This window comes from Pinus tabuliformis, chromosome 4_1, assembly GCF_031772625.1.
Source record: "Pinus tabuliformis cultivar Carrire ecotype Pingquan chromosome 4_1, CPIR1, whole genome shotgun sequence".
NCBI classification, from domain to species: Eukaryota; Viridiplantae; Streptophyta; class Pinopsida; order Pinales; family Pinaceae; genus Pinus; species Pinus tabuliformis.
In genome coordinates this window covers 661,297,281-661,316,570 of record NC_142303.1, presented here as the reverse complement: position 1 = coordinate 661,316,570, position 19,290 = coordinate 661,297,281, and positions in this window count along the sequence as shown.

The following is a 19,290-nucleotide window of genomic DNA, read 5'->3' as shown; positions in this document are numbered from 1 at the left end:
AGGATCGTCTAAAAGACGCAAGGGAAGCAGGGGCTACTCCCTTTCTTTAATAACACCAGTTCCTAGTCCCAATGCTAATGAAGTAAAGATGCTTTGGTTAGTAAAAAATATGAGTGAATTATGGGCCACTTACTCCTTTGCTAATTAAACTATTTGACTTCGGTAAAAGAGCAAAACAAATTGAAAAAATGTGTGGATTATGGCCACTTACTTTTCCCGTTATTAAGCTATGTGTGAAATGTAAAAATTTTAAAGTAAATGCTAAGTAATTGCCCTACTAATACTGATTATTAAAACAATCTGAACTATATGGAAAAAAATTGCAGAGGTGAAGGCAATTCACTAAAGGTTGCCAGTCACCCACGAAAGAAAAATTACAATGATTGTTTTTGTTCTTTGTAAACTGTGGGGTTAGGCTCTGCACAAGCGAGCGAACTGTGTGTCAATCTGCAAGAAAATGATAAGTGTTAAGCCAAATTATAGATATTAAGAGTGAGAATGATTATAAGCAATATGCATTATCAATGTTCTAAATTTAAACTTATATGATTAAAGAACAACGTATTTTATAAATGATACTATACTAGAAATAATTTGACTAAAATTTACAATCTCATTAAAACAAATTTGTATTGAAGAACTAAAGGCAAAATTTATACCTTTACCATAAATTCAGTTAAATTAAATGACATCTTAAGCAATAACACAAGGCCATGTGCAAGAAAATTAAAGTAGAGTATGAAGAAGTATCAGAGTACTTTGTAAAATAAATGTAGAGATAAAAAACTATACTAATTATATGTTATTAGTCAATCTGAACTGCATTATCTAATATTTTTTCTCAAAACTTTGGAAATGAGTGGATATTTATGGTAGGAATGTAGCTTGAATATGATATAGATTTAATACATTAAATTTTTTATGATACATTCCATTAAATAAATTCAATAATCTAAAATTATAATTATCTCAATTTCACACAGTGAATTAAAAAATCTTAAAAAACAAAAAATCTGATAAAAAAAAAAAAAAAAAATTGCATCAAAAAAATTATGATGCATTCCATTAAATAAACTTAACAAATTAAAATTATAATTATCTCAGTTTCACACACTGAATAAAAAAATCTTAAAAAAATATATAAAAATAACAGCATTAAACTACATTTCATGTTAAAATTTATAATGAATTATATAAATATCATTAAACTCATCATAAAATTTAGGTAAAGAATTAAAAAATTAAAAAAAGAAACAACTCGTAAAATTTAATAATTTTAATAATTACCTTTTTAATTTTGGACAATCTTTTACACTATTTAACGAAGGAGGAATTGCACACTATGAATCCTTAGTATCCTATCCATGTTGGAGAGGGAAAAAAAAAAAAAAAATCCCAAATTTCTACCACTGTTCTATTGATTGGTCCTACTGATGGGGATGAACAAAAATGAGTCTAATCCTATATCCAATATAATTCTATGTATAGTACTCAAAACTGTCAATGTAAAAAGTGTATGTATGAATTTGGGGTAATACATTGAAAAACTGAAGGCACTATTCTTTCTCTTGTAGACTTCACTTGATTTGTCTGTAGATCTTCCAGTGTACCATCCACCATAGTTGTAACTTTTAGTGCCAATAGTAACCCAAAAATGTCTTTGCACCATCCACACTAGGGAAATAAGGTGGTTCAAAATATATATGACGTAGGGCATCACAAGCGCCTAGATATGATGGACCCTTCATTTCAGTGCTACCCATGGTTGTTACTACCAGCTGCTGATATGAGAAGAAAAACCTTTTCACCGCGGCTTCTATTGCCTGGAAGGCCAACAGAACATGTATTGTTGCAACATGGTAAGCACCTGAAGTGTTATGTGAGCGCAGTCCATGTGAATGAAACAAATGCATAAGTGCCTCCTGGAGCCTTGGTCCACCCTTTGGATCAGCCTCAACACCGATGACTTTGGGCACCAGATGCCTTAGTTCCTTGCATGCATTTGTAAGGTCTCTAAGGGGGGCAGACCGAAGGCAATATGCGCCTGCAAGCGTACTAGTGCTGCTAATTGCCAACTGGTGTTTAAGGCAAAGGAAATCATCTGGGTCCATCACTAGAAGCAAATTCACAATTTCTGTGAGCATGTTCCACATCCTTTCAACCATCCAACAGTCTGTGGATGCTCCTACGAAATCCCCAGAGTCTATTCTTTCATATACTCTCTGCAACAATTCTTGGCCTACAAATACCCACGCCTCAAAGATCTGGAGGACATTGCAAAGTTTGGCATCTTCTAGATTATGGAACTGTTTATGTTGTTTTAAAGAGTGCAAATATCTTGGCTTGCAGATTCTATCATATTCAAGAAGAGGCTTACCTGACATATTTGGTTCCCCCAGACCTAAAGTGAAGGGAGTCCTCTGCATATGGCCTTCAATGGCAAGCCATATTCTAGAAACCATAGCTTCAGCGCTTTTCCATGTACCCAAACGAGGAAGTAAGCTCTCTTCACTTGTTCTGCTAACCACAGGTAAAGCACTAGGTCTCTGCCATACCTCATGGAAAACTTTCCATGAGAGAACACCACTACTTACTGACAACTGAAGAGTGGGAACCTGCTTGTCATTTTCACAAATCATTGAAATCAACTCAATCTGGGAACTAATTAAGGATTCAAGCCTTCTCTTCCATTCCTCTTTGTCAATGTAAGTCCTTGTGTCACAGAGCACAGACGAAACAAACTGAAAAGTAATCTCCTATGACTGTAAGGCAGCCTTTACCAACCCCTCTCTAGACCAACCAGGCCATTCCTTGAATTTCCACATGGCACTGAGCTCGGGGAGATGCACATACTACTCGTAACCCGCACACTCCATGGGGGAGGGCTCTATGGATTCTTCAACAAAGGCAAAATAGGATGCCATTTTTTTACAGGACATATTTTTTCCCTGCAAACATAACGAGGAGAGTAAAGACACTAATGCTCTCCATATACCATAATCTAAAAAGAACAACATAATAATAGAATAAACACTAAAATACATTTTAAACACTAAAATTTTGAAAACTGGAATAGAATAAAATGTTCTTAAATCCTTGATATATTTAAAAAGCCATAATATATCAAAAAGCTATATATAATACGTTACTGGACAAAAAACATATCTATTTGTTGCAACTCAACTTTTTATGTAGATGATAAAAACTCAACACATAAATAATGAAAAGAGTTAAATAATGTCAACACATAAATATATATTTTTCCAGTTAACAAAGTGAATAGATATAAGCTAAATATACGGTGGTTGGTCTGTTGGCACTTAAATTCTGAGCACATTACTGTTGCACGTCCGGCAAGGACAAACTCTGTAAGTGCTTTCATCAACTGATTTTAGTCTGAATATCTAAAGTGTTAATATTTAATGTAAATATGTAAACTCATTAAAAGCATCTCGACGGAAAGGTTTCCGGTTTCAATCCTGGACATAGAAACAGCGATATTTTCTCTGGGTTTGAGCTGAGAGTTGAATAAATTATGATGTAACATCAGCTGCAATGCCTCTGCGAAGAAAGAACAACACTCATTCTCAGTATGCTCATAAAGCATAAAATACCCATTGTTTAATAAAAAGGCATTCCCCCAATATCGAAAATATGTTCCATTAACTGTATCCTTTCTCACTTTGTCTTCGTGACATCTAATGAAGCAAATAATGATACCCTTTATGAAAAAGTTATCAATGTGAGAGAGGATTAGTTTCACCGGGAGAGGATAAAGTTGTCAAAAATTGATTTATTAGTTAGTTTACTGATTCAATGAATAGTATATTAATAGATTCAGTAATTCAAATATATTTTATGTTACATATTTATTAATTAGTTTAGTAAAATATTATGTTAATTCAGCGATATTTCAGCTATATTTCATATGTTTTCAAAATATTCTTAAATCACTTTATGGAATCCGCTATATTTCAGCTATATTTTTTCTATAGCTATTTTTTTCTTAGTTTTGCACTTATAATTTACCCTACTTAATTATGCACTGTGAACTTATTGTTGACCTTCTAGGTCTTTCCTCAGTTTTCTCGATAGTCTCAGCTACCTTTTTTTCGTAGTTTTGCACTTGTATTTATCCTCCTTTGATTTTGAGCTATGAACTCACAGTTGACCTTCTAGGTCTTTCCTTAATTCAGAGATTTTTACCCAAATCCAAACCACTTTTAATCATTTAAACAATTTCTCATTAAACAACACAATACAAATAAATCAAACTATTTTTAACTTTCACCATTTTTATTTATCTAAAACTAAAATGCATCGAATTTTTTTTTTTTTTTTCTTAATGAATTTGTACCTTTTCTTAGTTTACACTAACCCGTAAACTAACCTCGACTTAGTTGTGGTGCGCATATCCTCAAAGAACTTGAAAATTTTAATGCTATCGAATCGCACTGATGTATTCTTTTAATGCAACGAGGTCCTTATTGTATAGTCTATTTGGGTCTAGACTTATTTATGAGTCTATCGAGTTATTAATAAGTAAAGGTAGTCTATGTTTACTGCTGGATAATATATTTGTTTTAATCTAACTGTGGTTAGATATTGCTCCTATTATTTATGGCCTATTAGATTTGGGAATATTGGTGGCAGTTTATTTGGTATAAGTTTTTAAAATTTAATTAATTAATTTTATATAATATAATTAAAATTTCATCATTTTTTTTTACAAGATTCCGATCAAAAACACCAAAAACTTATAATGAATGGACAAATCCGTCTCGTATTTGCAGAAGCATGTTTAATTTTAATTTATTTATTTTAAACTAAAGATGATCAAATTTCTCAGTGCTATGTATTTTTATTGAAAATTCATGAAAGATGCTAAACTTGCTCTGTTTTTGTGTATATTTGAATTCTTTCTGCACGCATCTGTTATCTCTTGATTTGTGATGTTCTTTTATAAACCAGCTAGGTCCATGAAATAGTTGTCATTAGGCACACTTAATCTCATTTTAGAGTAAGACTAGTAAACTAGGGCGTTCATAAAGGTTTGTTTTTGTATCCAGCTGTCAGCACTAGGGTATGGATCAACAAAATCCAGGAGAAAAGAAGAAGGCTTGCTAATTCATGAAGTATTTTTTTTGTTTTTGGGATTGGTGAAGGAAAAATTGGTAAATTACAGCATTCATAAATTTTTACCCATCCAATTGGCAGCACTAGTGTATGGATCAACAAAATCCAGGAGTTAAACTCGAAGGCTTGCTAATTTGTTCAGGAATGATTTTTCACTATTTTGAGACTGGTGATGATTGTGGGTTGTTGGAGCCTATAATTTAAAAGGGTAACATTCAGTTGCTGGTTCTACATTGCAAATGCTCATGTAAGAGACGACTGATGTTTATTGAAGGAATCCAATATCGGTCTACCTTTTCATGGAAATTTAATGGAATGTTTACCATCTATGCTCTGTTTACTGTCTAGCTTTTGCATGCACGTAGGTAGCTTCAAGCAGTGCCTTCTGGTTAGCAGAAAGGTTTGAGCAATCAAGTTTCATGGCTTCCCAAGGGTTTGAATTCATGACTCAACGATATAGAAGACTGTTGGATTACATTGGGAGTAAAGATCAGTGGATCAACAGAGATAGTTACTTGAGATGGTTCTTCATTATATACCAACCTATTATAAGTATATATGATACTGTTTAGCTAGGATGGAAGTTGGAGCAGATTGAAGGGTTGCAGTGCTAATTAAGCATTTCCTGCCTCTGCGCTTCACATTAACGACACCACCTTTCCAACATCTTCTCTTGTTTGCTGCTTGAATGTCGTTGGTGAATGACTCGGTTGTCTCTACTCTTGCGTGGGAAGACAATATTGGTCAAATACGATGTTGGTTAAATCTAAGTCAGTGAGAATGGGATTCCAAGAAGACGAGAATCAACAAGATAAATGGTGTTGGAGAATGTAATTTTTTTTTGGAAAAAAGAGATCAATTGCCCTTAAGAAAAGGCTGGCACATGAAAGTTCGCAGTCTTTCAAAATAACTTTACAATTAAGTTATGTCAAATAGTAGTTATGTTATTGAAAATTATATAGAGATCACAGAAGATATTTTCCATATTGAAAGTTTAAAGCAAATCCAACTGGTTTTTGTCAAAAGATATAACATGACTTATAGATGGATCAAGCACGGCAGACAAAGACCTATATGAATCAGACCGAGGACGAACTTGATCCAAATTGCATTTGTAAGTTTCAATGGTGACCGACGGAAAACAAATTTACACATCTTGCCACCTGTCCTGTAAGTTGGGTGTATGTTGCAGTCTCAAACCATGTTATGTCTTGAAAATTTTACAGAGAACGCATAAGATATTATTCATATCCTAAATCAAACTTGTTTACCTGGCTTTCAGATAGATTTAAAAAGATGTTACTTGACTTCTATTTGGAGGGAAATAGATGTTAAAATTCACCAAGAATGCGCAGGCTTCAGGGGCACTAACCTTGCCAACCGCAAATCTCGATAACCAATGGCCAACTCCTCCAGGTATTGAACGTCTCCTCTGTTCTGTTCGCCAAATGGTTTTGCAGATAATGTTCCGTTCGCCGCGAAGTAGGAATGGTTTTGCAGATGAGCTGGCCGGGACTTTGAAGGCCGGAGGAGGTTGGTCCCGTTCGTGTGTGAGGTAAATGAGCTCTCCCGTCGGGCATTAATATGATCTGAGTGGAGGCCACGCGCTCCCGTCCGACATCAATAAGTCATCAATACGATCTGAGGGGAGCCTGCGGGTGGCTACGGGCAGGGTCGCCGGGGGTTTCGATGGGCAGCAGGAGAGGGATGCCAGAGATAGATGATGTATGGTCGGATGATGTATGGTGGATGGTGGTCGCCGTGCTCTGTGAGGCTGTCAGAGGTGTACCTCCATAGCATTAAATTTGCTATGGAGGTGGAAATAGGAATTGCCGGGTATCTACTATCAACACGTCTGCCAAGATCAATATGGCGGCGTCCACGGCTTCTTCTTTGACCCACATTCTCGACCGTACGAACACACCGGTACGGGCATGGGTCGGCCCGCTGCTAAAATATTGCTTCAGCCTGTTGAATCCTGAAGCAGCTAAAACCAAAGCGGCGCACCACGGTTTGTTGTTTCTCCTTTAAAATAGAGACGAGTGCGGGAAAATAGAAATGTGGATTTTTTAATTAGTTACTGTGAATGCTTTTTTGGATCAATAATTTATTTTTAATGATTTTGTATCCCCTGTTAAGTGAAAGACATCCTATGCAGGAGGTTAGGCATATTACAAAGTTCAAATAGCTTTAAATAAAGAAATGGTTAAAAAATAAGTTTAGGAGTAGTTTGAATTTTAAAAAGACATTGAATTAATAAAATAAGTTCTACTCATTTATTAAAACAATTTATCATTATCCGCATAAAGTGTGATTAGTCAAAGATGGTAGATTAAAACAAATAATTACTATCAACATAAAGTGTGATTAGTCAAAGATGGTAGATTAATTGGATTGATGAAGTCAAAATCTCCATCTAGCAAAACACAATAACATAATATGATAAAATGATTTAATGACATTGTTTAAATCTTTTTTTCCAACCTAGCATTATAGGTTACAACAATCTCAAAACATAATTTAGACAAGTAGGAACTAGTTTTCATAATTTGTTAGGGTTGGTTTTTATTGTTGAAACACCCTCTTATATGGATATTTTGGTTAACTGTCTCTCAGTGAGAGGTCTTAAATATGATTGAAAATCTTTTGGGTTATACAATGAAGGAATCTCTCTTCAATGAATTTGCATAATAACAAGGCATCTATGATGATATAAATAGTCATTTCTAATTTCAATTGTCTTTTCATTTGCTTTGAGAGGAAGACAACATTGATTATGTAGAGTAGTATTCTAGCTATTGTAAGTTTTCGAGGCCTTTTTAGGTATATCTCCCCTCAAATTTTCCCAAAATCCACCAGGGTTTTGTTAGACTTATAAGTTTTAGTGTTATCGCATTGCCTTAGGGGTGCTAAATTCATCTATGCATTCAAAAATATATTTTAAACAAACGAATTTATAACATCATGTTAATTTTTTCCTAATCAATAGTTTGTACATAATATTTAATATTAAGATACTAAAGGATTTACAACATTTTATATCAATAGCCAATAAATTTATCAATATCACAAGATCAAGTCCACGACGTCTTGGATAGACGGTGATAGGGTGCTCTGTTACGACACTCCTTCATATGTTGAGCATATATATATTGGACCAAAAAAGCCTCAAAACTCAAGAAAGGGAAATGACATGGTCAACCTTAGGTGTGATTTAGCAACCATTAGCAACCTTTGCAATCTATGTGTTCTCTATTTAATATTTTAGCATGTTTTTTTTAAAGACGCAATTTTTAATTCCATTGAATCACCCCAAATTTCATTGAGAAAGAAGGAAAATTGAGTATGTGATGAAGTAACTTTTCTATATGGGTCACATTTATAAAAATAATCATGTTAAATTCTTCTATAGTTCTGAGACCTACCTCTAACTGCCCATATATAGTTCTTTCTCTAATATTCTTTCTGCTTTAAAGGCTTTCTCCATTATCATAATGATAACACTATTGGTCTCTTTGTGCCCTAATTTCTTCCTTCTTGCAACAATCTTCTTTTTGAAGTAAGACCATTTTGTAAAATAGGGTAGATGAGTCGTTTCTTTTGGCATTAACATGCTCACCTACTTTTTATTTTTATTTGTTTATAGAGTGTGTATTCTTTCACAACTGAATCTCTCAGGTTTATTTTTGACACACCATTATCTTGTGTATGATACTTTATGTTGTGTAGTTTGACAAAAACAAGAGCTCTAAAGGCTTTGCAATTTGTTTAAAATAAATGAACTTTAAGGCCTTGGAACACTAAATGCTGAGAATGCATTTGTGTTACGTAGTTCTCTAGCTCGTGGCTTAAGATAGGTTGGTTAAAGTATTTAAGAAGTAATCTTCTCTATGCATAAATTTACATAGACAAAATATCATATTAAGTGCAGAGAATAGCCGTGCACACACCCAACAACAAGAATTTCATAAGCATACCTTTTATTTCGAAGTTTATATACAAATATTATAAGATAATATAATTTAATAATAAAAAATGGAAACATCATTTTCATGTTTAGTGAGGAAGAAGCATAATGATTTTACAACCAATTTCCTTTACTAATGGTTTTTAACATTGGTGGGTCTATTCCATATCTTCATGTTTTTGGATAGAGAAGAACACCTTCTCTTAACCACGGACATTTTGAACCTTGAAAACCAATGGAAAATGGATAGAAAAAGAAAAAGGATAGTATTCTTGTACCTCGTGACTTTTGGAGATCGATTTCATATTGGTTGCACCACGAAAGGTGTCAACGATCTTCTTAATTAAGAGCCATACTGTCGATGTGATTACAAAAGAAAAATCTGAGAATATCATCAACAAAACCTAAATGAGTGAGGTAACTATTCTTACTAATCAAGTCTCCATGGAAATCGTTTGATCACTTTGCATTAGAGATAGCAGGATTGAGCCCTTCAACAATAAGTGAAAATAAGTAAGAAAATAGTGGGAAACCTTGGTGCAGTAGGCTTGAGGAAATTTGAGCCTGAACCATGCATTGATGTTAGGGATCTAATATATCGAGGTTCTGGTGGATAGTTAATGCATGTCCAAGAAACCTGGAAACTCAATCCAATGGTTTCATTGTTGTATTTATATGTACAATTTACATAATTCTTAATACAGTTGAATTCATTTTCTAATATTTTGATTCCTACATCAGTATCAGAGCAGTGGTTTATCTGCCCTGTTAAATCTCTTCAGCCATTAGTTTCATGGCCTTCATGGGTGCTTTGCTTTCCCCCTGCTCATACTTTTTCCCTCATATAGTTTTGCCTCCACTACACAAAGTTTGATTGTGGAGACTTACTGTGAGAAACTTTGCTCGTTTTCTCTCAAGGGTCGGAGCGTTTGCAAAACATTTCTTGTTGAAGAGCCATTTTATGCGAAGAATCTGTGTTGCAATTTTTTGTTTGACAAGGAGGAGGTTTTGCACATTTCCTAGTTTTGTATTCACCGTGAAGGGGAAACGTTGTGCTACGTTGAAGTGGACCTGCAAAAGATGCCAAATTGTTGGACATGCTTGAGGAGACATTTTTTTTTATGTAGAGCAGAGCCGTTTCTATTTGGATGCAAAGTTGTTTTGCGTTGTCAAGGCCATTGCTCTGCCCAACGGATGTAAGGAGAATAACAAATCTGTCTCTTTCCTGGTAAGTTGTTTAAAACTCATTCCATTGTGTGGCATCACATAAGCTCCATCCTAAAATAGAAAAGAGCACCTACGTTTACACCAAGAATAGCTCTAATTACCCTCGTGTCTCGATTGACACAAAACCCTCCTTCCATCATCATTGACCAGGATTTGAGATCAGGTTGTTTGAAGTTACTGCGGCTAGCTTCATCTTCCGGTACAAGCTCTTGATGTAAAGCATTATAAATCGAAAGGGTCTTATTCACTAGTTTTTTTTTATAATAAAACAGATGCATCGCCATCAGTAGCATGAAAAACTAGTGCGCCTTTGGTGCTCCTACTGGACCTAGATTCTAAACCCCTCTTCCACTTTGGCCCATTTGATTCAGTGGTATCTGGGACACTCGGTTCATTCTTCAGAGTTGCGTGGAGAACGCAAATTTTCATTTCAAAGATTTTTATTCAAATAACTTTAAGGCTTCAAATGTCAATATAGATTTTATTATGGTGAATTTAAGCATCTTGTTGTTTCTAGCTATGCACGGGAACCATATAGAACTCTAAAGTAATAAAATGATGCGAAGATGCTTGTTTTCAGCAGAGCACATCAATGTTGGCACTCTAGTGTAGTTAATTGTTGTTTTTGTATATTTAGTTGCATTGTGTTGTTTTCTTTAGAGGAGGAGTCGGGTACAGAGTCCATCTGAGAGGAGAAGCAAGAGTGCATAGCTTTCAAATGGATGAGATAAAGACCGTGTGACTATTGGCATTGTAGAATGGTGATTATGTGCATAAACGAGCAGAGTATGAAGGTTGGTTGGATTCCATTATGATGGTCAAAAATCATATCACGGACGCAAGGCTTGTAGGTTTTCCCTTGGAGTGGTAAGAGATATTTGTTTCTTCAATAATAAAGTTGAATACTGAACGTTGTCAATGTGGATAGTACGATGAAAATGAAAATTTGCTGTTAGTTATGCAGAGAATGTTAATTTTGATTTCATATTTACATGAAGAAGACGATTTCTAAAGAATGCCCCAATGTTCGTAAAATATGATTAAAGTGGTTTTCTATTAAGATATATAAAAGACGTTGTTTTGGTTGGAAAATTTAGCCGTACAAATTTAATGTTTGAGAGAGTTAATTTGATATTACTTCTATGAACAACATTTTTATGTAGAACTTCAGGAGGATAGTTTATTGAAAGGATGAAGGTGTTACAAAGGTGTCCATGAGTTTTTTTTTTTTTGGGTAATGGCATTTGATGGAGAAAAGTTATGTATGTGTCAAAGGAAATGGTGCCTATTTTGAAGGCTTGAATTTTGGTCATGCTTGTTGGAGGTTTCTGAATTTCTATATTTTTTTTATCATATTTGACTACAAATTTTTAACGTTTAGGTGCCATCTATATCATCTATATTTTATTTTGTAAATTGTATTGTAAGTGGGTGCATTTTCGGTTGAACTCGACACCCTTGATATTTTTATTGTAAACTGGCCAAACTTGAGCGAGTATTAGAGTTATTGAATACTCAAATCTCCATTGTTCATAACACATTCATAATACACTCTCTCTAACATACAAACTTGTTTACAAAATTTTCAGGACAAGATTGTGTTTTTGGAGCTTGAGTCACAACTACAACGAGATGAACCACAAAAGAAGAGTTGTAATTATGAACTGGTTCTTGTTCAGGACAAATCCTTGTTTGAGCTTGAATCCCATCAACAATCGAAGATTGATTAAAATAATGGAGTCATTTCAGGAGCAGATTTGCAAGTAGATGTAAAGTTTTAACTTGTACTTCCCAAGACCTTGGGAAGAAGTTGTGAACAGCAAGAATAGAACTGGTCTCACATATAAAAGGGATGGTATTTTGTTATTGCAAAATATTCCAAGCTCATCCAATTTTTCAGTGCTGGATTTCTTCAGGATGATCCATCTTTACATGCTCCTGTTGCACAACAACCACAGATTGTCAAATGCCAACATTGTGATCGAGTTGGCCATGTGAAAGATCAATGTTTTGATCTTCATCCTTGTGAGCATTGAGGTAAGCACGATCATAATTCAAACAAATGTTCCAGGAAAAAGAACTCCTGCAAGAACGAAGATTCACCTTGGATGAATCACTTCTTGGTAATGGTGTTCAACAGTCAGGAAGTTATACTAGTCATACCATAGAATTTATTCTCGATTATTGACTAGTTTTGCAACAAAGATTTCATCATCTTCTCAAAGGTATCTGACAAGGGGGAATTTACGGTAAGTTACCATCTTCGAATATTGACCATTCAAATATTACAAGTGAGCCTGAGCCACAACTTGAACCTACCATCTTAGCGTACAACTAGAGATAACCATAGCCATATTTAGAGTTGTATCCAGAGACACAACAATTCCCATGAAAATAATTTTTTTACTGGTGGCATTCGTTAAACCATTACCTGCAGAAGATTTTGGTTTCCGCTACAGGTTTTGTTAGGGAGCACTTCCACTAGTAGAAGACTTCATCTTCTAGCTAGACTAGGAATTGTTTAAGGAATTGCTTTGATAGTTCTAGAGTTGGTGCTCATCTTTAAACCACCACTGGTTGAGACCTCGAGTTCTCCTACCTTTGGGTTTGTTTGTGGTTTTCTCTTAAAAACCATCATCTTAGAGAGCTTATTCAACCATTGGTTGTCATGCTCTTTTGCATTTTAGCTCTCTTATTTGATCCTCATATACACCCCTTCATATTAAGGGGGGGAATGTTAGCCACCTAATCCGTCATGGTTCTGGTGGAAAGTTAATGCATGTCCAAGAAACCTAGAAACTGAATCCAACAGTGACATTGTTGTATTCATACATAAAATTTACATAATTCTTAATACAGTTGAATTCATTTTCCAATATTGCGATTACAAAAATTGAGACACCAAAAGAGGAGGACATCATCAGACCATAATTTAGTTTTAAAATGGTACACTAGCTCATATGTAGAAGCAACAACCTTAAATAAGTCCAAGAGAACCAATCATATGCCTCAGAAAGATCGATTTTGAGGATTTCCATTTGTTTTGATCATGTGGATACCTTGTTGAGCATATCCAATTGCTTTATGAATTAACCTACCTTAGAAAACCAAATTGTTGCAATAAAATCACCCTTGAGAGTAATGGTTTTAGTCTTGTAATGATCACCTTCACCTTGGTAATAATTTTGTATAAACTATTACAAAAGGAGATTAGCCAAAAATCATTAAAGTTGTTGGGATATTTACCTTTGAGACAAGGGAGATGAGGGTGATGAATGAGGAGTTAAAATTTCTAGGCATATGCCTAATCTCGCGGATATACTCCATGACTTGATGTTGATCCTCCCTGACCACAAAAAAATTAGTAAAAACTTTTGTGGTATAATCGTCCCGTCTAGGATTTTCATTCTTTCCAGAATGGATAACACCAAGAAGTTCGTTTGTTGTCATGGATTGAAATAGATCATTATTCTCATCATAATCGAGTAGCTTTCATAACATGGCTAGAATCGAGGCCATATCTCTAATATTTTCATGTTCTAGTTCCTTGAATAATTTTCCAAAATGGTAGATTTTATTCAAAATGGTTGACTTCAGTATCCCATGAAGAAATATGGAGTTGAAAATCACCATAATGTATAATAGTTAGAGACCATGTAAAATATAGTAAATACAGGTAAGATTCTTTCAACATTGGGTAATTTTTAAAGATTTTAGTGGATGTTTTAGAGCCAACAGCTAAGTCTATCTTGAAGACCGAGAAATGGTGGAGAGCATATAAATAATTAAATAGTGTGCATAGAGAATAAGAAGCATCATTCAAAACCTAAATGTCCACCTGAAATTAAAAAAAATAATTTATATAAAAAATATTATATTACACCCTAAATTTTTTTTTATAAAAAACATTATATTAGATACATAATAGTATTTATAAATGAATTAGTATGTGAATAAATTAATAAAATATAAATTATATATTATTAGATTTATATAACGTAATATTATTATATAATACAATGATTATATATATATATATATATATATATATATATATTATCCTAGGTTATATTATAGTATATTAATAATATAATATATTCTAATAGGTCTGTTATTTATAAAAAAGCTATTGGTATGTAAGTAGAAGGTTAATATTATGGTAGTCTATTAATTATATTATATATTATATATTAGAAATAGGAATTGTTAAAAGATCACTAGGTTACCAACATTATAGATCTAAACATTTTAGGTTAAAATTTCTTTTAGAATGCAAAATTTGGAAAAAAATTACATCCCTCTCATCTCTTTATAGATCTCAATGAATCTGTAATGGTTTTCTCTCTCTACACAGACATACACAATGTGTAATTTCTACACACAATGTGTAATCTCAACATTATTTACATTTTATTTTTGAATACTATATAGAGTGCATAACTTAAACTTGCAAGTCCAAAAAATCTTTGCTGGATTTTAGCGAAAATTGACCAAAAAAATTTACACTTAAAAAAGAACCAAAATGTAAAATAATGTAACATGTGCATTGAGACATTTTATCTCTACATTGTTGATATTAAAATGGTTTTTTGTTATTAATATAATTTTAGGTATACTTAATATTGCTTAATCTTGCATATTAAAGTATTTTTTGATACACTATATGAAATTTATTATTATTATGAACACTTTTAGATGTAACATATTAATTTTATATTAAGAAGGGAATGAATTACACATCTCCCTCTAATTAGGATAATTTGATATTTTTTATTTTACTTTTAACTTTCACTTGTTTTATTTTTATTTTTATTTTTTTGAACATTGAATATTTTACTCTCTCTCTCTCTATATATATCCTATGTTGAAATGTTTTTGTAAAGTTACTATAAGGTTTAAAAATCTTACTCACTTTTTTTTATACTTTTAATTACTTTATCTCTTTTAAAAGTTCATATGATATTATATTATGTCATGTGGACAATAAAATATTTTATTTATTTGGTACAGGTCTATACTTTCAAAATTTTTATATATTGCGGGCTAGGCCAAAAATGCCCCTTTAATGTCCCAAGGCCAAGCTAGAACTACTATAGTCGAGCCTTTAACAATATGTAACATCCCTTGTCAAAAATCCATGAAATAAAGTAAATAAAGGCAAAATAATAACATAGGTCATGGGGCACATAACCCAAGCTTAATGTTGAGCAAAACATCCTAGTGTGGGTGTTCATTTGGTTTATTATAGCTAGGAAAATTGGCAAAGGCAATGACAAAGTGTTTGCAAAGGAAAAGTGGCATTAACTGACATTTTATTTATGAATATAAGGGAAATGAGGAGAAAATGAAGGTGAAAGGTCACAGGTTGCATGTGAGGAGTAAAATGAAGGAAAATAATGGAAAATGAAGAAAATAGAGGTCTCATTGATAAAAATTCTTCGGAGGATCAATTCACAACCTTTAGTCAGTTCAGTTTTGGAGATCTCTCTCTATTCTCTTTACTTTCTCATACTCTTGGGAACTTAGAGAATTCTTAGAGCACTCTAGCATTGGAGGAAGGAAGGCAAAGGAAAGACAAGAAAGAAAAGGGAAGTAAAGATCAAGAAAGGAAGATCGAGATTACTTGTAGGTATCGAGTTGCATGTATGGTTTCCTTGCTAGTTTTCGCATGCATGGTACATGCATGTGTGTTTTGGTTCTCTTCTTATCTTTGGCATGGGTTTTTCCAGGTGTGACAGTGGTTTTTAACCTTGCTTTTCACTTTCCGGATAGCCATGGTGTGATGGGGTTCTCTTGTTTTGGTTGAGTTGGATTGCCCGATGGTTTTCGAAACTAAACGGGGTAGTGCAAGGGGAGAAACAAAAGCCTAGGAATCCCTAGGACGGTGAAGGTGGATTATGGTGAAGTCTGATTGTGTATGACCTCGTTAGGCCTAGGAATCCTCAACCGGTGAATGGCAAGATATACAATAAATCCTAGACGGTGGAACCTCATTGGGCCTAGGAATCCTTGACTCGTGAATGGCGGGAAATATGTTAAATCCTAGAGGTGGAGATAGACAAATTCCTCGCAGTTTAGGTTGAAAGATTCAGAGGCATCCATGCTTTTTTAGGGCCCAGTGATCCAATGGGATTGCATTAAAGCCTAATTGTATTGATGATGGTTTTCGGCCTAGGAATCCCTCGGTGGTCATACGATAAAGCTCGAGGAAGCCTTGATTGGTTCTGTTGTGAGTCCCACATTCATGCTTGGAATATGGCATGGGAGTGGTTAGTTGAAAGAAAGATTTGGTTCAGCCTAATCTATGGTGGGGTGGTTCTTGGAAGTTCCTGCCTAGGTTGGCTTATACATACATTAATAAGAAATCATTTTCCTTTGGTATTTCATGTGTAAATGTACTTGTTAATATGTGGTTTTAATAGTTGTTCTATCATTGCTATTTTTCTGGTTATAGGCATGGTTTTATGACAGATCTTAGTCATGGCTTTCATTATGTTTTGATTAGGAAATGAATGAATAATGAATGTATGACCTAATAAATGATAATGCAGTTATTGTGATAAGGCATAAATTCTTCTTGACAATTCTCAGATAAGTATGAGACCCCTATACTCAAATCTGTGGTTATGACCGTAGATGACATGTTTGTTATATGTTTGACGAAATGTTTATAATGGATAGTAGGGGTCAGGTCAAGGCCTTGTACAAATGTTCGCATTAGTAGCTTTAATTAATTGTTATTTATCATTTCTAGAAGTTTCATGAAGTTCTAAGTAGAGGCCTGAGACCTGACCCTAAAAAAGTGGCACAAAATCTGGGGTCGCTGGCTCAGAATTTCCTAAAGAAAGTCACAGTCACATGCATGCCTTATTCTGGGAGTGACTAGAGGCTCTCAGTCGCATGCATGGATTGTCACGGGAGCGACTAGGGGTCTAGCTCAAAAAAATGAGTTGTTGTCTTAGGGGTTGGGAACTTGGAGGGGTTGGTTGTCTCCTAAAGATTATATAGCTTACGAGAAAGAATAGATTGTTTTATTTTTTCGGTTCCACTTCCTTAATTGTACATGCAGAGTTGAATCACATCATGTAATTCTTTGTCACATGTTTACCCTAGTGGACCGGTTAGCTTGGGTAAATGTGGGAGGAGGATGTTACAGAGTCATATCAGAGCTAGGTTCACCCCGTGGACTAGATGGGCAGAATGTGTTGGTCATGCATACATGTCAGTTTCCTATGTGTTCTTTATTCTTGTGGTTTATGTGCTTGTTGTGTAGGCATGGTTGCAGTTGTTTCGCCATGTGAAAGTAGATGGTGTTGTTGTTGGATGTATATGTTGTGAGTTCTTGTCAGTTATGCACTTGTTATGCATGTCAGTGTCTATACGTCATTATACATACATTGACATGGTTATAGTTGTCGTGCATGAGGTCATGGTATGTGGTTGGTATAGTCATGCATGCTAATTGGATGATGGTTGAGACGATTTTTATATAATGCTATGATTATGTTTATGCATGTATTGAGCTAATCTAGTTGATCTTGTAGATGAGATATCCTACCCTGAACTATACCAAGGTATATTGACTATGTTATGTTTTGGTTTAAGTTGACATGGTATACTTGAAGGAAGAAAATCGAAGAGGACTAGAAAGATGGTAGACTAAAATTCACAAGACTCTCCCTATCTATCATATGATCAGCATGGTGGTGGGCACTCTTCTGACTTAAGAGACACATTGAGAAGTTTGAAAGAAGAAATAAGAAGTATCAAAGTAGATAATGACATAATCATTCAGGCACAGGAGAAACAGGCAGAGGTTAATGTAGTCATCCATCAGATCTTGTCAGACTTGTAGAGAGACGGACCACTTAGGATCACTCATCGATAGGGCAACATGACTAATTGAGCCTATGGTAGCAGGTCTCATGGTGGGAACATGTCACACAGAGATGACATGATTAGAGATGGCAGGTTCTTGGATACACCTGATAGGTAATGCAGTGGACACAATCTTTACTCTAGTTCTAGTTCAGACAGGTATCATGGCCATCATTGCTAGCATCCTTACAGGAGGAGTGACTAGGGATATTTATGGGATGAGTTCAAGAAAGAAAAGCCACCTACCTTTAATGGGTATTTGAAGAAGTTGGAGGATGCAGAGGCATGGCTACTCAATATGAAGAAGTTCTTTGAGTTGCATGATTACATGGAGAACATGAAGGCCAGAACAAGTATCTTTAGCCTAAAGGGAAAGCAGAAATGTGGTGGGAAGATGTGAAGCGGGTTAGAGACTTCAAGACAAAAGAGTTGAGTTGGCATGAGTTAAAGAGATATTTAGGAAGAAGTACTTGTCACGGGAGGTACTACGATAAAAAATCCAAGGAATTATGTGAGCTAAAGATGGGATCGATGATAGATGAGGAGTATACGACTAAGTTCATGGATTTATTGAGGTATGTATGATATCTTAAGGATGAAAAAGCCAAAGTTTTTTTCAATGGATTACCATTGGATTAAAGATTAGGATTGAAAGATTGGATGAGTATGATGAAGAAGTCATTGCGAATTGAAGAACTGAAGTGAGATATTAAATGCGCAAGACAGAGTCAGAGCAAGGTTGGAAAGGGAAAGAGAAAGCTAAAGGCAAGTGGCAGCCAAAACAACCAAGACCTGCGGATGTAGGAGAGAAATAAAATTTATCACCTTACAAGAAGTTTAATGGACCTCAGCCTAGAGAACAACAGAATAAAGGTCATGGTAAGAGAAGTTTATAGTGTTTGACATGTGGTAAGGATCATCTCAAGAGAGATTGTCCGCAAAATCAGGGTGGTATGCCTTAGATTTATAGTGCATAGGATGCATAGAGAGTTGGGGATGTTGGGCAGAGCATTCCACGGATTTATGCAGCGCTGGATAATAGGCAGGCGAATCACCATTAATCTATTATCAAGATGGATGGT